The sequence below is a fragment of the Sander lucioperca genome, chromosome 1, assembly GCF_008315115.2.
Source record: "Sander lucioperca isolate FBNREF2018 chromosome 1, SLUC_FBN_1.2, whole genome shotgun sequence".
NCBI lineage: Eukaryota > Metazoa > Chordata > Actinopteri > Perciformes > Percidae > Sander > Sander lucioperca.
In genome coordinates this window covers 4,152,350-4,173,461 of record NC_050173.1, presented here as the reverse complement: position 1 = coordinate 4,173,461, position 21,112 = coordinate 4,152,350, and the positions used below count along the sequence as shown (strand labels likewise).

The window sequence follows — 21,112 nt, the reverse complement described above, 5'->3', positions numbered from 1 at the left end:
GACAGGCAGACTGATCTCACAAAGTGGTGTATGTATGACACGCCAATTCGTATGCCATTTTTGCGTGTTATCAAGATGCATAATCGTTTTTTAGCGCCGTTTGCCCTCCATTGACCTACATTACATGTGAATTATCGCCGTAGCGAGTAGTATGAAAGGACAGAGGTTGGTTGGGGTGGTGGATGGGTAAAACACAGGGCTTTCACCCAGGAGAGCCGGGATTGCGTGTGGTGTTTATCAACTGTTTTTTTTAAATAAAGCCTTCCCCAATGTTCTTTTCCTAAACCCAACTGTTTATTGTTTTCATAAGCATGTGACATTGGTCACCGTCGTGTTTTTGTCGTTTTTTAGTGTTACTAAAGCCTTTCCCAATGTTCTTTCCCTAAACCCAACCCAACAGCATAGACATACACGTGGATAGCACAAAATGCGTACAGATAACACGCTATTTGGCTTTAGGAAAGTGGCATGTATGTGACAGACAGGATGAGAAAAAATAACCAGTTTTATTTACATTAAACCATTTAAATATGTTCTAGTAAAAACCCAAAATAGAAGTATGAACCTGAAAATGAGCATGATATGGGACCTTCAATGAATGTAGCGAGTTAGCTAGCTAGCTAGCTAGCTAGGAAGATGATATCATAGACTGTATATATAATGGACCAACAGATCCCGTTGCTCTGGATGGAGACCAGTGAAGGATATTAGAAGCACTTTTCCGGTGAGCGCTGAGTGTTATTGCGCAGCCTCCAACTGAGAGAGACGACGTAAATGTGACGTGAGCAACCTGTCTGAAAGTTGTAAGTCTTCTGGTAGCTGTGCCAAGAGAAATCTCAATCATTCTGAATATTGCAGGGATGGAGAGCGTAGGTATATGTAAGGAGATAACATAGGCACAGGCTAATTATTGCTAACTAAAATGCTAGTTAATATTAGTAATTAAACTTAAACAGCTAATGTAAGTCGAAACTGCCTGCGAGCTTCTCCTGTACTATACGGTAATTCCTCTACTATGCGACAGTAAGTCCCGTGGTTATGACACAATCGTTAGCCTGCTACGGAGCCATAACGTGAGATACAAGGTAATGGAGCCTTTTATACATTGTCGTGTTTCTTTAGAAATAAACAATGGACAAATAAAGTCTTTAAACGCTTCAGATTTAAAGTTATTCGCTGTCAAAGTGACGTAAAAATGAATGGCAGTCAATGGGATGCTAACGGGTGGTGAGTGCTTATTAGCATCAAAATGGCGCCATAGGAGGTACGCGTTGTGAGGAGAAGCTTACCCCCTTGGATGATATGCACATTGTGATGTTATTCTTAGTGCCACCTTCTAAGATGTGACTGGACACTTTTGGCTTCACTATTGGTGAGCTGTCATGTCGTACATCTTTATATACAGTCTATGGTTTGTGTATGTGAGGACTTGTTGAAACTTTCAAACTGGCCTCACCTAAATCAGTACTGTAATTAGGTGCTTCCTATCAGCTGCAACACCTGTAAAATGTAAAGCAAAGAATTTATAAACTATTATTGCACTTATTGACTGCAGGTAGTTTCGATTATGCCATACCAAAATGCTGATGCAGAGACAATATCTTCTCTACAGTCTAGCTGCTGTCCCATTGTATGAAGCAGACATAATTTCAAATCATTAAAATCCATGAAGCACTTTAAATAATAGTAATTTGGTTTTTAATAGTAATGGTAAAATGCACACAGCAGTGCTACTGATGCTTCAGATCAGAGTGGCAAACTATTGTTACTGTAATATACCACACAGAGATGTTCTTACTTCATTTAATTAGATTGTAGATTGCACTTAAAATTCAAGAAACCATTCCTTTGCAAAGACACACTGGTTTTACAGCACCACTTTGTCTGAGAGTTGAAATGCTGTTCAGTGCGTTGATGTATAGGACTGCGGGGAGTTCTGCTGGAGTTCATTACGATGACTTATACTGTAAAAAGATCCGTTCTCTGCTCTAATGGACACTTGAATTACACTGGCAGGCTGCTCTACAGTAAATACTCCCTAATACCTGAGCAAGTGAGTGTGTTTGTTTGTGTATTTGTTTGAGCGAGGAAAAGCTTCTCCAGTATCTGCACTAAAGTCTGGCTGTCAGCTCTATGTATGGCTGCATGAAATATAAGCTGCCATAGTGACAAATGGGTTTTTGCATGCTTGCGTGTGCATTGATGTAGCTGTGTGTACAAGTACATGTGTGAGTTATTATTGGTATGAACGTCTGACAGGAATAAATTCTGCTCGCCATATAAAATTAAGCCATGTTCATATGATGTGTGGGTGTGTGTGTCACTCCCATCATCCATGGAGTGTGAAGGCTCATTTTAAATCAGCAGCAATGCAAAAGCATTTGCGTTTATATCCTACAAGACAGAAATTTACAAGACATGGGGCTGAACAGTGACTTTTAATAGTACTGATAAAATAGAAAAACATTAGCTGTGTATAATTATAAAAAACTAATATTATTTTTGTGTATTTTAAACCTTTTACTTATTGCTGCTTCCCAAGCCCAACTCTCCTACCTAACCGAATCAGGGGCGTTTCTAGGTCTTGAGTAGAATCGGGGCTTAGCCAGGACCCATTTAAATAAACTGAATGCAATGCAAAACAGTGATTGGCTTGCCCAGCTTGTTAATAACCAGTGTATGTTCATTTTAGCTGCCCAGTTTGCAGATGTTATTTAGCTGGCACCAACATTTGGCCTAATCATAACTGCCCTGGCAACCCAAAGGCCAAGGTTTTGTTTCCAGATTTGTTTGGTGACTTATGATGCGGGGGGTCTGTGGGTCCACCCCCAGAAAATTTTGAGCATTAAACACTTCATTTCCTGCATTCTGGTGAATTTGTATGTACCTATTTATAACCTTTTCTGAATCAATTTATGCTGGAAATATCTGGAAACATAGATTACAATCCAAATATAAAAACATAATGGAATATATTGCAGTAAGGCTGTTAGGCATTCTGTATTGCTTTCATCTATTTATTCTCCTGTATCGGCTTTTCTAATTATATCTGAGTCAGCACACATGTAGCCTATAGGCATCGTTTACTCTTCCCTCCTCTTTTGCATCTTTTCTTGTGGAAGTAACCTCCTTAAATGTGCATATGACAATTATTCACCTCAATGATACATTAATTAATTTGAATGAATTAATAAACCCCTGAACTGTAATATTTCAGATGTGTTTGAGCAAGATTTCTGCTCATGTTCAAAACTTTGTGCACATTCAAAATATATCTGTGTTCTCTGAGATTTGGAGGAGTCGTGATATTTTGAGAAAGACAAAGTTATAATAGTCTATTACAAGAATAAAGTCACTATATTTCAGAAAATAATCTACCTGCACCATAGTCTGCTGTGCATTATGTGATTGCTCTGCTGATACGGTAGATCTCAGACCTTCTGACAGACACAGAGCCCTGTTTGAGACTCTGGTCTCTGAATAAGCGAAAGTTTAGGGAAGTGGCTGTACGCTGCTCTATGTCGGAGGTTGAAAACCGGAACTACGGCAGAAATACACGGAACTCAAACGCGACACATCTGCCGCAGCATCTCCACAGCAGAGCACATCCATTATAAACCTGAAGCTGCACAGACCACAGGCGCGCTGCTAATCTCTATTTTTACAGCGAGAGTGGACACTAAGTGACGCACAGGTCTGCTTCAGAGCTCCGTGTGTTTGAGTCTGAACCATACCTGCTGCATCTTCAACAGAGAGGAAGAAACGGAGCAGCCCATAGGCTACCGAAAGCAAAGAAACTTATTCTTTAGGCTAGATTATTTTTAAGACTTATGTCTATTTTAACAGGCTGTATGTAGTATGTGCAAAGCCAAAGCACAATGAAATAAGGCAACTTATGATTTCGGGGGTTTACATAAGCTATTGTCCGGTTTCATATTTGTCAGTCACCTTTTCAAAATACATTCGGGGCTACACTCAAATCAGCTGACGCCGCATCTGAAACGAATACATCTTCTTGGATGAATAATTATTTTCTCTCAGTCAATTTAATATTGATGTACTGTAACTTATTTGTTGAATAATTAGCATCCAGTGTGGCAGTGCTAGCTTATATTATGACATGAGGATATAAATATGAATGTCAGTGTGCTCTGATTATGATAATCAACTGTCATGGTTAGGAATGTTAAGACAGTCAGTTGGGTAGGATGAAGTTCTACCTCGCTTGAGACATCAAATTTAATAACTTATACATACATAATAGGGAATAATGTATATGTCGCCCCCAACAGCAGTTGTTTGGTAGCGTAGTCGACATCAGTGTTTTTGTTGCTTCAGAAACGACGTGAGCATTTTCTGATCAGCAACCTCTTTGACTAATGTACAGTTTTTCGGAAGGACTTAGTTTAGGGAAACATCTCTGACGTGGTAAAAATGTTAATATTTTGATACATTTTTTTATTCATACATTTTTGCCATGATTGGTCTTTGATCTTTTGATCTTTTAACATTTAAAGTGTTTAATTATTCAGTCCATATATATATATATATATATATATATATATTCACAAAGCTTCATGAAGCTTCATTTTGCCCTCACTACAGCTCACTTTATCATTATGTACTTTACTGTAAATAACTACAAAGTTAAGCAGTGTGAGTTTTTCGGAGTTTGGACTTAACTGTATATATATATAAAGGTTGTGTAGGCATGCATGCATCACCAGGGCAACAGAAGCATTTGAAAAGTAATTTTATTGCTCAAAATAATTACATAAAAACAATCTTCCACCAAGCCTCTGACTACATTTTCTCATCAGCCCCACAGCTGGCAGCTGCTGTCAATACACCTGCAGGAGAAGAATTGGTGGTATGAATTAAAAAGCAGATGGAAGATCGCATTATCACCCTTTCACTAGAGTAAAAACACAAGGCCAGGGAATTAGCCAACTGTGCCTGTTTAATTGCATTTTGGTGTGTTTGTGTTTACCTAGTCAGGGAGGGCAGATGGAATGTAATGCTGTCCAAATGAAGCTTTATGAACAATAAGTTGTATTTGTTGACCCAACTAGATAGCGCTCTTGGTTTAAAGAAAAAGGCTCAAGGAATGGAATTCAGTGCGCTTTCAACCTTTTTTTAAACAAAGAGCACCCATCTATTGGACTCAGAAATCAAATAGTACAAATAGTTTCTGTACTTATAAAACGAGGCATTAGGAAGTTTGTGACTACACCAGAAGTATATTTAAATAACACTTGCCTGATGGAAACTCCTCTCGGCTGCTATCGCGCAAGATCACGCACAGAGCACAACATCTATTGCCGGAAGAGACTACTGGTAAAGAAGAATCAAGAAGCGAGTGAACAGCCGAAGCAGCTACTGCAGCGTGAGGCAAGATGCCACACAGTTGTATATATCCCGGCTGTGGTTTAAAAGCAATAGATATTGTGCTCTGTGCGTGATCTCGCGTGGTAGCAGCCGAGAGGAGTTTCCATGTTATTTAAATATACTTCTGGTGTAGTTACAAACTTTCTAATGCCTTGTTTTATAAGTACAGAAACTATTTGTACTACTGTAGAAGTTTGGTATCATTCCGGGCATTATTAGTGGGGTAATTTACGAAATACAAACGTGGATCCATTAGCGCCTGTACTAAGCTAACCAGCTGATAACACTAACTCGACCAACGTTTAACAAGGGAAAAAAGCTTATGGGGGGTTGTTTGGCTCAAGGTCAAGACACAAAGCAGCCTAGGGTGAAATTACTCCGAACCATCACTTTAAATAAATGCACTGAAATGGCTTTTAAGGAATTAGCATATGGCAATAAGATATATATATATCACTTATTTAACACATATACTAACCTTTAGCACCTTAGCTTGAAAAGGAAATAACCAAACATTACACTGTAATGAGTTTTAGAGACAGTTAACATCCAATATTTACTTTTGAAAATGGAAAAATATATAAAATGAAATAAAATGAGTCTCCTTCAATACTTTTTTTCCTCTTTCCCTTAAATAACTTGTGTTACAGCACACACTAATAATTCCCTTCAATTGGAAACACAATTACTGTATAACCACACTAATGATTCCCCTTAACTGTAAACACACACCCTAAATCAAGTTACCTTAAGTTCAAGTTCACACTAAACTCAGAGGGGCCAATACTTCAAGCACACACACACACACACACACACACACACACACACACACACACACACACACACACACACACACACACAAGCCGGCATATATTAACATAACAAACCCCATAGAAGTCCACTGTCTTTTCCTGAAGAATGAAGAATGGGATGGCAAGTAGGTGTCTGAAGCTTTCTACCCGTCTCTCAGTCTCTGGTGAAGAATTGGATAATGCAGGTGTTCGAAACTGGTGTGGTCTCTCTATTCCAATGTCTCTAACCGTCAACGTTGCAGCTTGTGGCACTAACTTATCCGATGAATCTTCAGGTTTCCTCGTTGAAAACGCTGGACTGGAGCCAATAGCGTTAGCTGGGTTAGCTACGGTGGCTAAAAGTCCATTCACTTTGCTAATGAATGCTAACAACATACAATTAGTGGCTAATGAGCTAGCAACACACGTGTCTGAACAACTGTCCGATAAACATTGAGTAGAAATATATCTAGCTCCTTGCAGAATATATCTAGACTGAATCTCTGGGTGAAGACTGTCGGATAGATAGTCTAAGACAACAACTACATATTATACGAACTTTTACATTCATCGTGTTTCGACTTTGTCAGTCAAGCCATCATTCCTAACATCATTAACACGTTCTCCACTTTTACTTCCTGTTTACCTGTGATCCCACCCACCTTAACCAACGGATGACCAGTATTACTCTTATTCACAAATACTACTTCCTCTTACAACCATGAACTCTTCAAAAATAAAACAAGATATATAACTATACATCTGTATTTTTTTTAATTAAGTCACATATGTGATCAACATTAGATTAACAGTCTAGTATTTTTAACCTGGTTACATGAAGTTTTAAAGACTTATTCATCTCAGCCTCACACACTGACAGCACATTATAGACTCCTATTATACTTTATATATATATATATATATATATATAAAGTATGTCTATATCAAGATATAACTGGCTGCTTTTTGTCAAAAATTGTCTTTTACAATTCCTCCATGCTGATCAATCTTACCCTGCATTTGATGCCATTAGACATGTTATGATTCTGCATCTCCAAAACTATGGGGACATTGTTTATGCTGCAGTTTTCTATGTATCTTTAGTTAGGTAACTGTATTCATTTTAGTGTGCTTTATGATTTGAAAATGGTGTGCCACAAAGGTCCACTCTAGGCCCCATTTGATTTTCATTATTTGAAATATTTAATTCCATTTCTATGCAGATAACAACAATTGCACATACCAGTAAAAGCCAATGACCAATCCAAAAAAACACAAAGATCCTATAGTTCTGACTTATGATAGGTCAGGACCCTGTGTTCGGATCATAGTACTTTGTGGGGGTGCATTTGTAGTAAAACAACAGTAAACAGTAGTGCAGACACGCAGGACCTCCCTGAAAACACTTGCAGCCATGGCAGCAAGTATCTGAGTAAACATCTAGTTGGAAATATGTGAAATACTTATACACGAATGAAACTGGGCTAAAAAGTGTGAATAGTTGCCAAGTGGCATCTTCCCTTCCAACTCTAATCCTTTGTCTTTTATCTGTAACACACACACACACACACACACACACACACACACACACACACACACACACACACACACACCAAATGTGCCCTTTGAGAACCAACAGTAAGCAGGTTGTAAAGATACTGATCTGTCTCTCAGGATGGCGAGACAGCAGGATGCAAAACACAGTCTGACCCTTAGATCTGTGTGTGTGCATGTATGAGTGTGTGTGTGTGTGTGTGTGTGTGTGTGTGTGTGTGTGTAAGGGGGGGGGGGTATCAGTGAATAAAAGAGTGTATGAAATGAAATAAGAAAGACTGATTACGTTTTGTTGTGTATGTGTTTGTGTCTACGTGTGTGTTTCAGTGTGTGTTTAGGCTTTCAACATGGCAGTCAGTGTGTGACAGAGATGGATGTGGTGGTCTCTCTGCGATCAAATCACAGTAAGGAAGAGAGAGAGAGAGAGAGAGTGTAATATTGCAGAGTTAGTGGGAGTATAGAATAAATGCATTAGTTTGTGCGTCCTTGGTAGCTCTATCGATTTTAACCTTTTTTTACAAGGGCATCTTCTGCTGGTTGTTATGACAGAGAGAAGGGTCACTGCAACAATCCATAGACTACATAATTCAACAATCCAAACTTTTCATACTACATTTTTGAGTAAATCCAATTACCGATCAGTACAGGAATTTATGTTCATTCCATTCCATTGTGGCTTGAGATTCATCCATGATATTTATCAGTAAAGTCATTGTAATGTATTTCAAGCATATTGTTGAACCTTATGCTTGCTTTAATGTATTATCTTGTGTTCTATTCCTGTTAGTGTCGACATTCTGTATATTACTGTATATTATGGTTGTTAGGGCAAGTGGCACCCACTACTGCCACAGTTAAATGCTAAAGCCAATGTGGAAAGATCTTACAGAATAAAAAAAAATTTATTACATTTTTCACTGTTATGTTCATCATTTTCATTACCTATGATTATATTCAGTGTTTCCGCTATATACATTTAGTAGCGGCGGTCCACCACTATTAAATTATTGCCGCCGCTGCTTCAGCATTTTATGAAATTTCATTAAGACGTGATCACATGCAGAGTTGTCTGCTTCTGAACCCAAGCGAACAGTCATCCGCTCTCTCTCCCCTTTGAGGGTGAGCAACTGGAACAGTGACAGGACGTCATCACTCGCAAAGTCATGACACCCAAATAAACAACAGTGTGAATACAGCATTTTCTCCTCAGGCAGAGTGGCAAACAGGGACAAAAGCCTTGACGGCTAATTGAACAACATGACTGTTCCCTCAGCATTTTGTTTTGTTGCTAAACTGTATGTAAAATGACCGGTGATGCATCTGTTTCACGTAACGGTATCCTATGGCACAGTCTATGTTCTTTCCTTAGCGTTAGTTAGCTAGCAAATAAGTCCACTGACGACGACGTTATTGTTCATATTTTGCCACAATGTTTAGTAATGACAAAGTAGCGGTCATAGAAAATGTGATCTGAGATGACCATTGCGAATGTGTTATGTATCTGGAATTGCTCTTTAGCTATGTGTGATATATGTAAAGCTGAACGGACTCACAGTAGTAAAACTGATTTTATTCTGCTCCAAAGAACGTTTCTGTGAGAAAAAGGGCACAATATCCTTGAAATGTAATTGTAAGACATATGATGCTTTTTTAGAAACGATTGCAAATAAGGCAAAATGTTGCTAAAAAGGAATTACATGCTGTATTCACTTAGGTAACGTTACTGTTGACTTTTTTCAGCTGTTTTAGGATAATCTGATATATCTGATAATATGTCCATCATATCCCCGATATTCTGTGATCAGACCACCACACAGGTTGTAAATAAGTGTCCAGTTTTACCAAACTTATATGGAAGAAGAATACCAAACTGGGCAATGTTACTGGTCTGTACAATTTCCTAACATAGGCCTAGGTGGTAGTAGAACTTAGTTTAGTTGGTTGTGTTGAGCTCATTAGCAGTTGTCTCCCTTCACCACTCACCCAAAGTGATTTACCAATATTAGCTATACATATTACCTAGTTGTGTATATACTGTATGTTTCAGGGATATAGTTTTAGTTGTTTGTCAGCTGTTATTTGCCACCTTGTTAGGTGTGCAAGCTGCATAATTTAGCTAACATTGCGGGATGTGGTGACAAATTGTTGTTCCTAAGTTACATTTTTGCTTGTGGTAAACAGTGACGTGACAGGTCTACAGCTATGTAGGCAATAAAAGAGGTGATTGAAGAAGAATCTTAATTTTTTTTTCTGTGGGTGTTTATGGGAATGTGGATCTTTCAGATACATTTGAGGAGTGCCTATGGTTAGCATTTTCCACATTTAATCGTGTCATGCAGTGTGGGATTCGCACTGGTCTGGTCTTGGTCTTGACTTGGTCTCACCCCCTCAAAGTCTTGGTCTTGTCTCAGTCTTGATAAACTCTGGTCTTGGTAATGGCGGTTTAGGTGAGCTTGACTTCAACACTGCTGGTTTGTTAAACAGACGCTAGGGCAAGGTGTACTGAGGAGTGAACTTTTCTTTTTGTTTATTAACATTAAAACAAAATTTTTGGCAACATGGCAATGGCCGGAGCCACCGGGAGCTGCCCACTTTAAGCTTCAATTTGGCTCTTCAGAAACCTATGGGTTATGTCACAGAGAGTACATCTATTTTATACAGTCTATGGTACAATGTAGAAAGATTTCTATAATCTAGATATGTTATTCTCAGTATTAAAGTTGTATCCCCTGTATAATGTATAGACTTGGGACACACAGGAGTTGCTCAAGCTGTGATTACCTTATAAATTCAGGAATGTGAGTGTGGGTTAGACTCGGGACACACAGAAAAGTTAGCTTAAGCTTTGAGTACCTTATAAGTCCGGGGAACGTGAATGTATGTATTACTGTACCATTCGGTGAAGTAGAACAGGAGGGGCAGCTCTCGTGTGAGAGCTGGAACATCTACCCGGAGACAGGAAGGAGAGAGGATGGGGACGCTTTCAAGTAAGAAAATAAAAGATGAGGAAGAGAGTGAGACAGTGTTCATAATCTGACATAGACTTTGAAACTTAGTGTCATTCTGTGAAACCACAATTGTGTTTTGTAAACTTGAATGCTGGACTTCAGTAAACTTGCTTAACTGAACTCTTCGTCTCAGATTGATCCTTGTGTTCTGGTAAACTTAAGTCCGATCAAAGAAGGCGCGGGAATTAATAAATTGGAGTCAGATTTGACAGGCCTTATTTTAGACATAATTCCCTACAACAACCAACATGACGATGAATGAGATGAACGAAAGGCGGAAGCGGTTGTATCTGTTGAAACTTTTTGATAGGAATAACTTTCAGAGTTTGGAACCAGAAATTGATGCCTGCTGAGCATAACTAAGGGGTAAATATTGATATATTTGTACTTGAATGTTCAAGTTTTATTTGACTGCTGTGGTCTTAATTCATTTAAAATTTTAAGTAAGACTCTTCTTGATAACACAAAATGATCATGTTATTAATAAACAGATGGATATTGATTTGATTTGTGTGTTCAATACTTTGTCCTGTATTATCTTTCATTGATGTGGTGCTATATATGTGGAAAAACAGGCATGTAAAAAAGTATTTCAATTGTGCTTTGTAAATCTTCTGGTTGCCAATAAAAAAACAGAATAAAAAAAGAGAAATCACTTTCAGCGTGTAAAATTCAACCAACGTGGAAGTGAATTTGCTTGGATTAATTTCTGTGTGTTGCATGTTTACCATATTGTACCTTAGAGTGTGCCACTCTATGGTACAAACGTAAAAACACAGACATTAAACTAAGAACATAGAGCAGAGAATGTGAAGATCGTAGAAGGATTAAAACTAGAGTAAACAGTAAAATACTAATATAATTTAGTGAACTAGTAAAACAGTTTACTATTTTCTTGCCTTTCAATTGGTAATTTGGTGGTTGGCGTAGCGTCATCATTTGCTCTACGCTAACCTGGCAGTCCTTTCACAAACGTGTTCATACTGTGCTAGCTGTGCAGCAGAACCATGCATTATTTATTTATATTTAGTGTCCCCGTGCAATAACTCCAGGCCCCGCCTAGGGGGCATGCCTCCCAAGTTTGGAAAACACTGGGCTAACATATCCTTACTTTCACTAACCCTAATGCAACTCAACAAAATCTTGTGGGAGACTTCTACTGCCTGATACAATGCCCATCAGGGTTATTTTCTCAGATTTGACAAAGCTCCTCCAGAACACAGGCTGAGTACTCATGATGAATAAACTGAAACTGATCTCCATGTTCCTTTAAATCACTTAAAATACTAGCACTGGCTAATGAAAGCCAGTATAATATATTTGTAGTGTTGTTCCTCTGTACTTTAACAAATTAGTCTTGGCAGAAGACGCTTAATCTGATTTAAAAGGGTAGCATTGTGCATCAAATGAAATCATTCTTTTTTTCCATCGCAATTGAATGGCTTGGGTTAAAAGCTATTTTTCTATAGTTTTAAAGCACAATTTCTGAGCTGTAATTTATTAGAACCACTTCAATTTGGTGTAAACACATTAGGTCCAAGTATAATATGCTGTTTGTTTTCTCACTGAATTCACTTAAATAAATGCAGAGTGGCATGCAGGTTAGAAATGGTAATGAGAAAGAAATGTTCTCTTTCTTTCACTGGATTTGCACTTCCAACACTGCCTCTGCTTCAATATATTTAAAACAACCTTTTGCTCCAACAAAGCCTCTCATTTGCAAACAACTGTATAAATACGTAGTTAAAGGGGCAAAAAGGATACATGCTCCGGGGTTCTTAACATGAATATACTTTTTCTTTTATTCTGTGAACCTGCATTTACTTTTGAGGAAGCAGACAAACTGTTGATTTTTTATCCAATACATTTCCAGCAGCACATCCACTTTGTTAAAAACACATTCAGACTTAGGACTTAGTATTTTATTATGTTTAATAATATGTAACATCATGAACCAAAAAGGCTGAATGCTTTATATAGGTCACCATCACATAAGACATAAATGCTAAAATGATGTGAATGGAAATGGATTGACAATGCTGACATCCAATATTTTTTATATTAAGTTCACATTCTTTATTTATCATATGCACAACAATCACAGAGAAGCAGTCATTTGCAAGGAAAATCTTAAAAGGAACCCCGACTAGTACGACATGTTGGCCTTATAAGATTAACGTGGGCGTCAGCTATAAAAAGGTGGTACAAAAACACTCCAAATGTTTTGTTTTTTGTTAAAAGATGCAGAAAATCTGTTCCCTCATAGGCCGCCATGGTTATTTACGTCTCAATGCATTCTGGGGTAGTGACCTGTAAAGGTTGTACCCCAACGTACCGGCTATTGACAGTACAGTAACAGCGAGATGAACACGTCTGCCGTTCAGCCTTTTCAGTTTGACCGTAGGCTTAAAGCAGCCATATTATGCTCATTTTCAGGTTCATATTGTATTTTAAGGTTGTACCAGAATAGGTTTACATGGTTTAATTTTCAAAAAACACCATATTTTTGTTGTACTGCACCGCTCTCTCTCACTGCTGCAGATCCTCTTTTCAGCTGGTCTCTGTTTTAGCTACAGAGTGAGACCTCTTTTCTTCTTCTTCTTCTGTACTATCTTTGATTGCACTTGCACATGCCCAGTAGCTCAGCTAGCTAGCTCCATAGACAGTAAAAGAAAGGCTGTTTCTACAACTTCGGTCAGTTACAAGGCAGGATTAGCTGGGAGACTTCTAAATGAGGGCGCACATGTAAGTAGTTCTTTTGTAGATTATGGTGAACTTGTGTGTGTTGTAGCAGTGCTTTGCTATTGAGAACGAGGTAGCATGCTAGCGTTAGCATGCTAGCGTTAGCATTAGCGTTAGCATGCTAACGCTACGAGCTAATGGTTGCGGTTAGCCTGCTCGTTTCGGCTTGTGACGTCACAAGTCATGCTGATTTTGAACAGCTCACCCAGAGACTGAAGGCAAAACACATTCAGAAACCGTATCTCACTCTAAACAGCATGGATGGATTTTTTTCAAAGTTTGTATGTGTGTGGAAGCACCAGAGACACAAAAGAACACCCCAAATCCCAGAAAAAGTGATTTTTTCATAATATGGGCACTTTAAAGGACGAACCTAGGGGTTATTAACAGATGTGTTCCCACTCTGTCGTTTTCTGGGACATGTTTTCATGCTAATCCAATGTGTTTGGAGCTTCAACAAAGCTAGCGCGGACCGCTGGTTAGCTTACAACGCTAGCTAGTATTCGGGGCACAGGGAAAGTAAAAACAAATCGCTATTTATACCACTAAAAAGGCTCAAAATATCACCAAACTTCAACGGTAGCATAGTGAGGGTCCCTACATGTTAACCGAAGCATTGAGAACTTTGTAAGTGTACAGACAGTTTATTGAATGAAGAGCTGCGGGAGCTCGGTGAAAGGGCTACGAGAGAGAGAGCTATGCCGCAACAGAGCCTCGTACTTCGGGAAACCAGTCATGACTTACAGCTGGCGATGCCAACTAAAATCAAAAGCAATTTGCACAATATATCTGAATTAATTGCACCGATGTAAAACATAACTTGTCTAGCTAGCTAGTTTACTTACTCAGTGGATAACTGCCTATCTTATCCCTCCGGTCTGGGTCACCGTCTCCAATTTATTTTCGGGACATGGAAAAAAGTTTCCCTGTTCATCAGAGAGGTACAAAACACTGTGTCTTTTGGGTGTTGCGACGCAACAGGTCCCACTCCGTGCAACACAGACACTCCTGTTCGGTGGCCATAGCTTCACAATGTCCGCAGGTAGCTACACAACCAGTTTCCCGAAGTACGAGGCTCTGTTGTGGGATAGCTAGCTAGCTCTCTCTCTCGTAGCCCTTTCACCGAGCTCCCGCAGCTCTTCGTTCAATAAACTGTCTGTACACTTACAAAGTTCTCATTGCTTCGGTTAACATGTAGGGACCCTCACTATGCTACCGTTGAAGTTTGGTGATATTTTGAGCCTTTTTAGTGGTATAAATAGCGATTTGTTTTTACTTTCCCTGTGCCCCGAATACTACCTAGCGTTGTAAGCTAACCAGCGGTCTGCGCTAGCTTCGTTGAAGCTCCAAACACATTGGATTAGCATGAAAACATGTCCCAGAGAACGACAGAGTGGAAACACATCTGTTAATAACCCCTAGGTTCGTCCTTTAAGCCTACGGTCAAACTGAAAAACTGAACAGCAGACATGTTCAATAGCTGGTACGTTGGGGTACAACCTATACACATCACTACCCCAGAATGGATTGAGACGTAAATAACCATGGCGGCCTACGAGGGAACAGATTTTCTGCATTTTTTAACAAAAAACAAAACATTTGGAGTGTTTTTGTACCATCTTTTTATAGCTGATGCCCACGTTAATCTTATAAGGCCAACATGTCGTACTAGTCGGGGTTCCTTTTAAGTCTCAGGCTCCCTGCAACAATGCTAATTAAATATGTATAAAAAAAGAAAAGTATTACGCAAGTCACAACAAAATGAGTGTAAACATAAAATAGTGCAAGTTAATAGAAGAATAAACTATAACAAATAAAATACAAAATAAAGTAATATAAATTAGACAGTAATTGTGTGAAGTGATGAATACACTGAATGTAAATATGAATGCAGTAAATGTATATGCATAATAACTATATATAATGGTGTAAACAGTTTTTAAACAGTAAGTAAAAGTAAAGGGTAAAGTGACAATATAATGGTAAAGCGATGGGACGGTGGTATTGAAGTCCCGCCCATACAGCCGCTCGATCAATTGCGATTCAATCACATCAACCCCTCACAGTACTATCATCAAGGGATGGGTGGTAGACTCTGTAGATAACTACAAGTATCTGGGGATTTTCATTGATGACAAGCTGAATTTCAATTCTAACACTGAGATGCTGGGTAAGGAGGGTCAACGTTTGTTCTGCCTTTGGAAGCTATATTGAGTCTGTTTTAACTTTTTCTTTGATCTGTTGGTACGGGAACCTCAGCATCATGGCCAAAAATGCACTATCCAGAATAGTGAGAGTGAGCAGCAAGATCTTGGGGGTACAGCCAGACTGATCTCACTAAGTGGCGTATGTATAACACGCCAATTCGTATGCCATTTTGGCGTGTTATCAAGATGTATAATCGTTTTTTAGTGTGTTTATCAACGCCGTTTGGCCTCCATTGACCTACATTACATGTGAATTATCACCATAGCGAGTAGCTTTCACCCAGGAGAGCCGGGATGACGTCCTGCATGTGGCATTTATCAACTGTTTTTTTAATTCTTTTTTATTATAAAGCCTTCTCCAATGTTCTTTTCCTAAACCCAACCGTTTATTGTTTTCCTAAGCGTGTGACATTGGTCACTATCGTGTTTTTGTTGTTTTTTTAGTATTACTAAAGCCTTTCCCAATGTTCTTTCCCTAAACCCAACCTTTTTTCTTTTTTTTTTTTTTTTACAAGTGTGTGACGTTCTCGCGATACCACGGCACGTTCTCGCGATGGTGTGTATGTTTACATCCGCTGTATACAGCGTAGACATACACATGGATAGCTCAAAATGCGTACAGATAACACGACATTTGGCTTTAGGAAAGTGGCGTGTATGTTTACGCAAAGTCATGATGCCATGTTGGTACAGCAGAGTATGCTATCTGATCTGTTCAACAGACAAGTAGGAAGGTAGGGTGAAGCCATCCTGTCCGACAGCGCCCACCCTCTTTACTCTGAATTTCAGATTTTGCCTTCTGGCTCTAGGTTCAGATTCCCTGCTGTTAAAAGTAACAGGTACAAGCACACCTTCATCCCCACAGCCATTTCACTTGTGAACTCAGGCCAGGGGAGGAGGTAATAACTCCGAACTCACTTGGCAAAGTGTGTAGTTTAGCAATATGATGTGGTTGGTGTTGCTGATGATGATGATGAGGGTGGTGGTGGTGATCATGATGATGTCTATGCCGCTGATGTAGACAAATTGTGTTATAATGGAAGTAGTTTCAGATTGCCAGACCGTCCTTCACGTCGAGAAGGGTTTGGCGAGTCCACTAAGCACTCCAGGATGGAAAACGTGCTCTGGTTTATTGGCATTTCTTTAAACCAATCACAATCCTCTTGGGCGGCACGTAGCAACAGCGCCTCTGCAAAATAGCCTCAGGAAGGAACTTGTTTTGGTGGAACGTGTACGTTCAAAAGTTGTTTTAGCCGTGCAACAGAAAACTCAGATTGGACAGATAGTCTAGCTAGCTGTCTGGATTTACAGAAGGTAACGGACATCTGGACGAAATGAAAGACATCCTGCGGAATTTCTGGCAGCACCTGAACAATCCCGGAAGTGGAACGTCGTGGATATAGACTATGATGGAAGAGATGTTGATAATGTATTCAACATGTCTGGTAACTTTGCACTGTATTATGGGTATTTGTAGTTACTTCATCATTCTGCTGGTTTTTAGATGTTATTGATGCTGTGCTTTGTACAGAGAGATGTCGAAGTCGGTGTGAAAGTCGGTCACTAGTGACTATTATTGGTCTTCTATCCCACTGGTAATTAGGTCACCCATCCATCTTCTTCTGTATTGTATGTCTATGTTGTTTTTCATGTATTTTGTGCCTTGCTCTAAAACCAATTGCCCTCCAGGGACAAAACAAAGTTGAAAGTTGAAGTTGTGTTTGTTCCCTTGTTCCTACTTCCCTCTGTTCGCTGATATTCACTCCTAATCTAAGAGGGACGGTTGATTGTGATGCAGAGAGAAAATGACTAAAAGAGAAAATGAGAGAGAAGCCAATAACACAGTACTCTGTTCCTTGTGGCAAGAAAAATGTGTTTCTATTGATCCATTACTCTCAAATGTCACTGATCTCTTTACCATATCTTTGAAGGTAAGTACAATTTAATTTTCCAGTGTTCCTTGTTAGTAGCTTGCTCAGGAGTTACTAACTAGATTCCAGGGTGTACTGTTTCCTTTTTTGTAGTTTTGTGCTGTACCATTTCTGCATAGGGTAAAGATTAATCAATCAATCCATTTTATTTGTGACAAGAAATCGTAATTCCAGTGCAATGTTATCTCATCAGCTCCTTCAAATTGTGCCTGATTCATGACATCATAAAGCAGAATTTGGCCGCCAGATCGGTCACTCGGTTAAATGGCACCGGCACTCCAGGATTCAGCCAAGTCTCTTTTAAAGGATACCCCAGCTCCCTACACCGCTGGAAACACAGCTCACCGTCCAACACCTACACACTGGATAGCAGGATTCCCAGCAGAGAAGTCGCAGTTGGTGTTCAATTCCTCCACTCTGATGTAGTGATGAGATGGACGCAGAGATGGTCTTGTTTACCCAAATAGTCGGGATCATAGCCATAGGTTGTAGCTGATAGCCATCCTCACCTTTTTCTCTGTGTTTACTCTGATGTTTACATTTGAACATTTTGAACGGCCAGCTGGCTAGCTAGCCCAGGCTAGCAGAGCCGGCAGGAGACAACGGCAAGTTGATTTCCCGATCCTGATGAAGGAATCATAGCCACAAGTAATCACGTCCAATGTCAACAACATAAAACAAAACTAATATTTGTAAAATGTGAATGTGAAGATAGAAGTGATGCCGATATTAAGCTTCGTAAAGCATTTTCCTTATTTTCTGAGCCCACTAGATGGCGCTGTCTGTTCAACAAAGCACACTGAATTGCCAATCAGTTGAGCCTTTTTCTTAAACCAAGAGCGCCAAATGAACAAATTTAAGGAATATCCTGTATAAATGAGTGTAAATGTGAAGTTAATGTGTAACTGTTAGAGTGCTCTTTCTTTGTCTGTGCCTTTTGTGTGTGTGTGTGTGTGTGTGTGTGTGTGTGTGTGTGTGTAGCTCCTACCATCAGGTCTAGCAGATGTTTAGCTGCTGGTGAAGATCACTATCACCCAGCATGATAATAAGGTCACGTCAAGGAGCATGTGGATGCAGATGTCTACAAGATGGTGTCAACCCGAGCTTTGCCAAGTGTAAAAACTGACATTCATGCAGTCCACCGTGCACACCATGCAGACTGTTTCGAGCACACATAAAGAGCACTCTCTCTCACACACACACACACACACACACACACACACACACACACACACAAATTCACACAGAGATGTCACAAGCCTTCAGGGTTGTAGATCCATATGGTAGCGATGGTAGGAGACAATTGTTGAAGGGATTTTGAAGCCTTGTATTCGAATCCCTGTTTGCTTCTCCGCTGTGTAACATATGCTGTACACACACACTCTATTCAGTTAACTGTGAGACACACACAAAAAAGACTCCACTTGTGTTGGAATTTCTACAAAACAAACAAATTGACACAGACAAATATGAAATAAGTGAAATCTTCAAAATTGCATTAGCTATCTAGAAACGTTTGTTAATGGGACTTAAGAGTTGGACTGCCACTAGTGATCATATTATTAGAATGCATATCAAAGTTCTGAAAGGCCTTTAATTCTGAAAATTTAAAAGGACAGATTTTATTATGGTGGTGTTACTATTGTCAACATTTTCTCTTTCGCTTCTGTTTTGCAGCTGGCAAGTAGTTTCAAGGAACAACATTCCAACAGTTCCAAGAATTAATCTTCCTTTGAGCGACCTCGCAAAATAGTTAATGTGTTTTTGCACTTGAATTCTATGAATGCATTTCAACTGACAGCAATTAGCATGCAGACAATACTATATGTACTGTAGTATATAGGCTAAAGTTCCATGGAAGCCCCAAATTTTGAAGAGCATGTATACCTGTGCACAATACAATAAACATTTAATAAAATACATATATGTTAACATTTTTAAAACTAAGAATTTGGACTGTGTGGCATTTAGGTATGTGTACACATCAAAGGGGGCTTGAGCACCTGTCTTTTTTCCTCGAACAAAAGTGCCCTTTAAAAAAAAAGAAAATTAATATATACACAAAAGTTTGGACACACTTTCTCATTCAGAGACGGAGGGTAGTAGGCCTAAAACAAATACCATCTAAATGTATATTTTGGAAGTTTTCATTTGATAACAGTAAACATACAGGGAAGCAAAATTGATCACTACATTACAAAAGTGCGGAATTGAATCTCCCACATCAAAGGTATGTGTCATATCCACTACGCCATCACCACCCATCTTCTTTTCAATTGTAGGCATCTCATCTAATAACTATCCATATTAGTTTGTTGTATGCTGATATATCTTTACATGATACAGGCAGCCCTCCCTCAAATGTGAAACTAAGTCCTTGTCATCATTAGTGTGTGTGTGTGTGTGTGTGTGTGTGTGCGTGTTTGTGTTTGAGTGCAGGCACGTTTGTGCTTGTATGCGTACTAAGTGTAATAATAATCTATTGCATCAACAAATTTATGTATTCAGGCAGTATTCTGTTGCTTGGTGGTGTGAAGCTGAAGGTTAGCTTGCTTGTGAAATAAAAAGTATTTAATCAATTCATTTTAATCATGCCAGCATAATGCCAGAAAAAGAAAGGATACAGAAAAGGAAGGAGTGCCAGGAAACAACAAAGAGTAGCAAATTGCATGGTTAAAACCAGGTACCAACACACAAGAGAGAACACATAGGCTAACTCAGATGTTGAAAGTGTTACACCGGAGTAAAGTAGAGATCTCTCAAGCAACAACTGAAAGACTTTAGGCCTAAGACGCAACACCTGACACAGGTGACAAAGATGATCAGGAAATCACTGCCAGTGTTGAAGAGGAAGAGGCCACAGGAAGGGGAAACAGTGGATAGTGTTGAGTTTGAGGAAGCAATAGAAGATGAAGAAGTTGAGGAAAATGTGAGTAGTTTAGAAGAGGTAATAGCAAAAATTATTTTTATTAATTGCGGGCTGTGCAATTAATAAAATTTAAATTGTGAATTTGATATCAGCTCCTAATTATCACAAAAACAAAATAATCGAGAACCAATTATTTTGCACGTTACGTTTTGCAAGTAAACTCTAATTTTGTCTTGTTTTCTGAATGGCACCCCTTCCCTACTGTTTGTGGTATCTGGTGCGTGAGCATAGACTGTAGTGTGCAAGTGAAGATGGTGGAGGGAGAGAAGCCACGTTTGGTGTGCAAAAAAAGGGTAGATGATATTCCATTGTCTGGTAAAAGTTTCAGATTTGAGGAATCTGACGGGGAACAGAAACACATAGGGCCCTATCTTGCACCCGGCGCTGCGCAAAGCCCGACGCAAAGCCCAACGCAGGTGTCTTTGCTATTTTAAGACCGTCCAGCGCCCACGTCGTTTAAATAGCAAATCCAACTGCGCCCATTTTTGCGCCCATGGGCGTGCTGGTCTTACAGGGAGGTGTGTTCAGGTGAATTCTTGGCGTATTGCTATTGTAGTAGGTC

At 39.3% G+C, this 21,112-nt stretch overlaps 1 long non-coding RNA gene across 1 annotated transcript; it reads left to right on the top strand.

Annotated features, from left to right (window-relative positions):
• Window positions 1-265: 265 nt before the first annotated feature.
• LOC116048032 lies at window positions 266-16,347 on the top strand. The gene is made up of 3 exons (XR_004104556.2): window positions 266-339; window positions 12,068-12,071; window positions 16,135-16,347. It is a non-coding gene; the product is annotated as an uncharacterized LOC116048032 (long non-coding RNA).
• The last annotated feature ends 4,765 nt before the right edge of the window (window positions 16,348-21,112 follow it).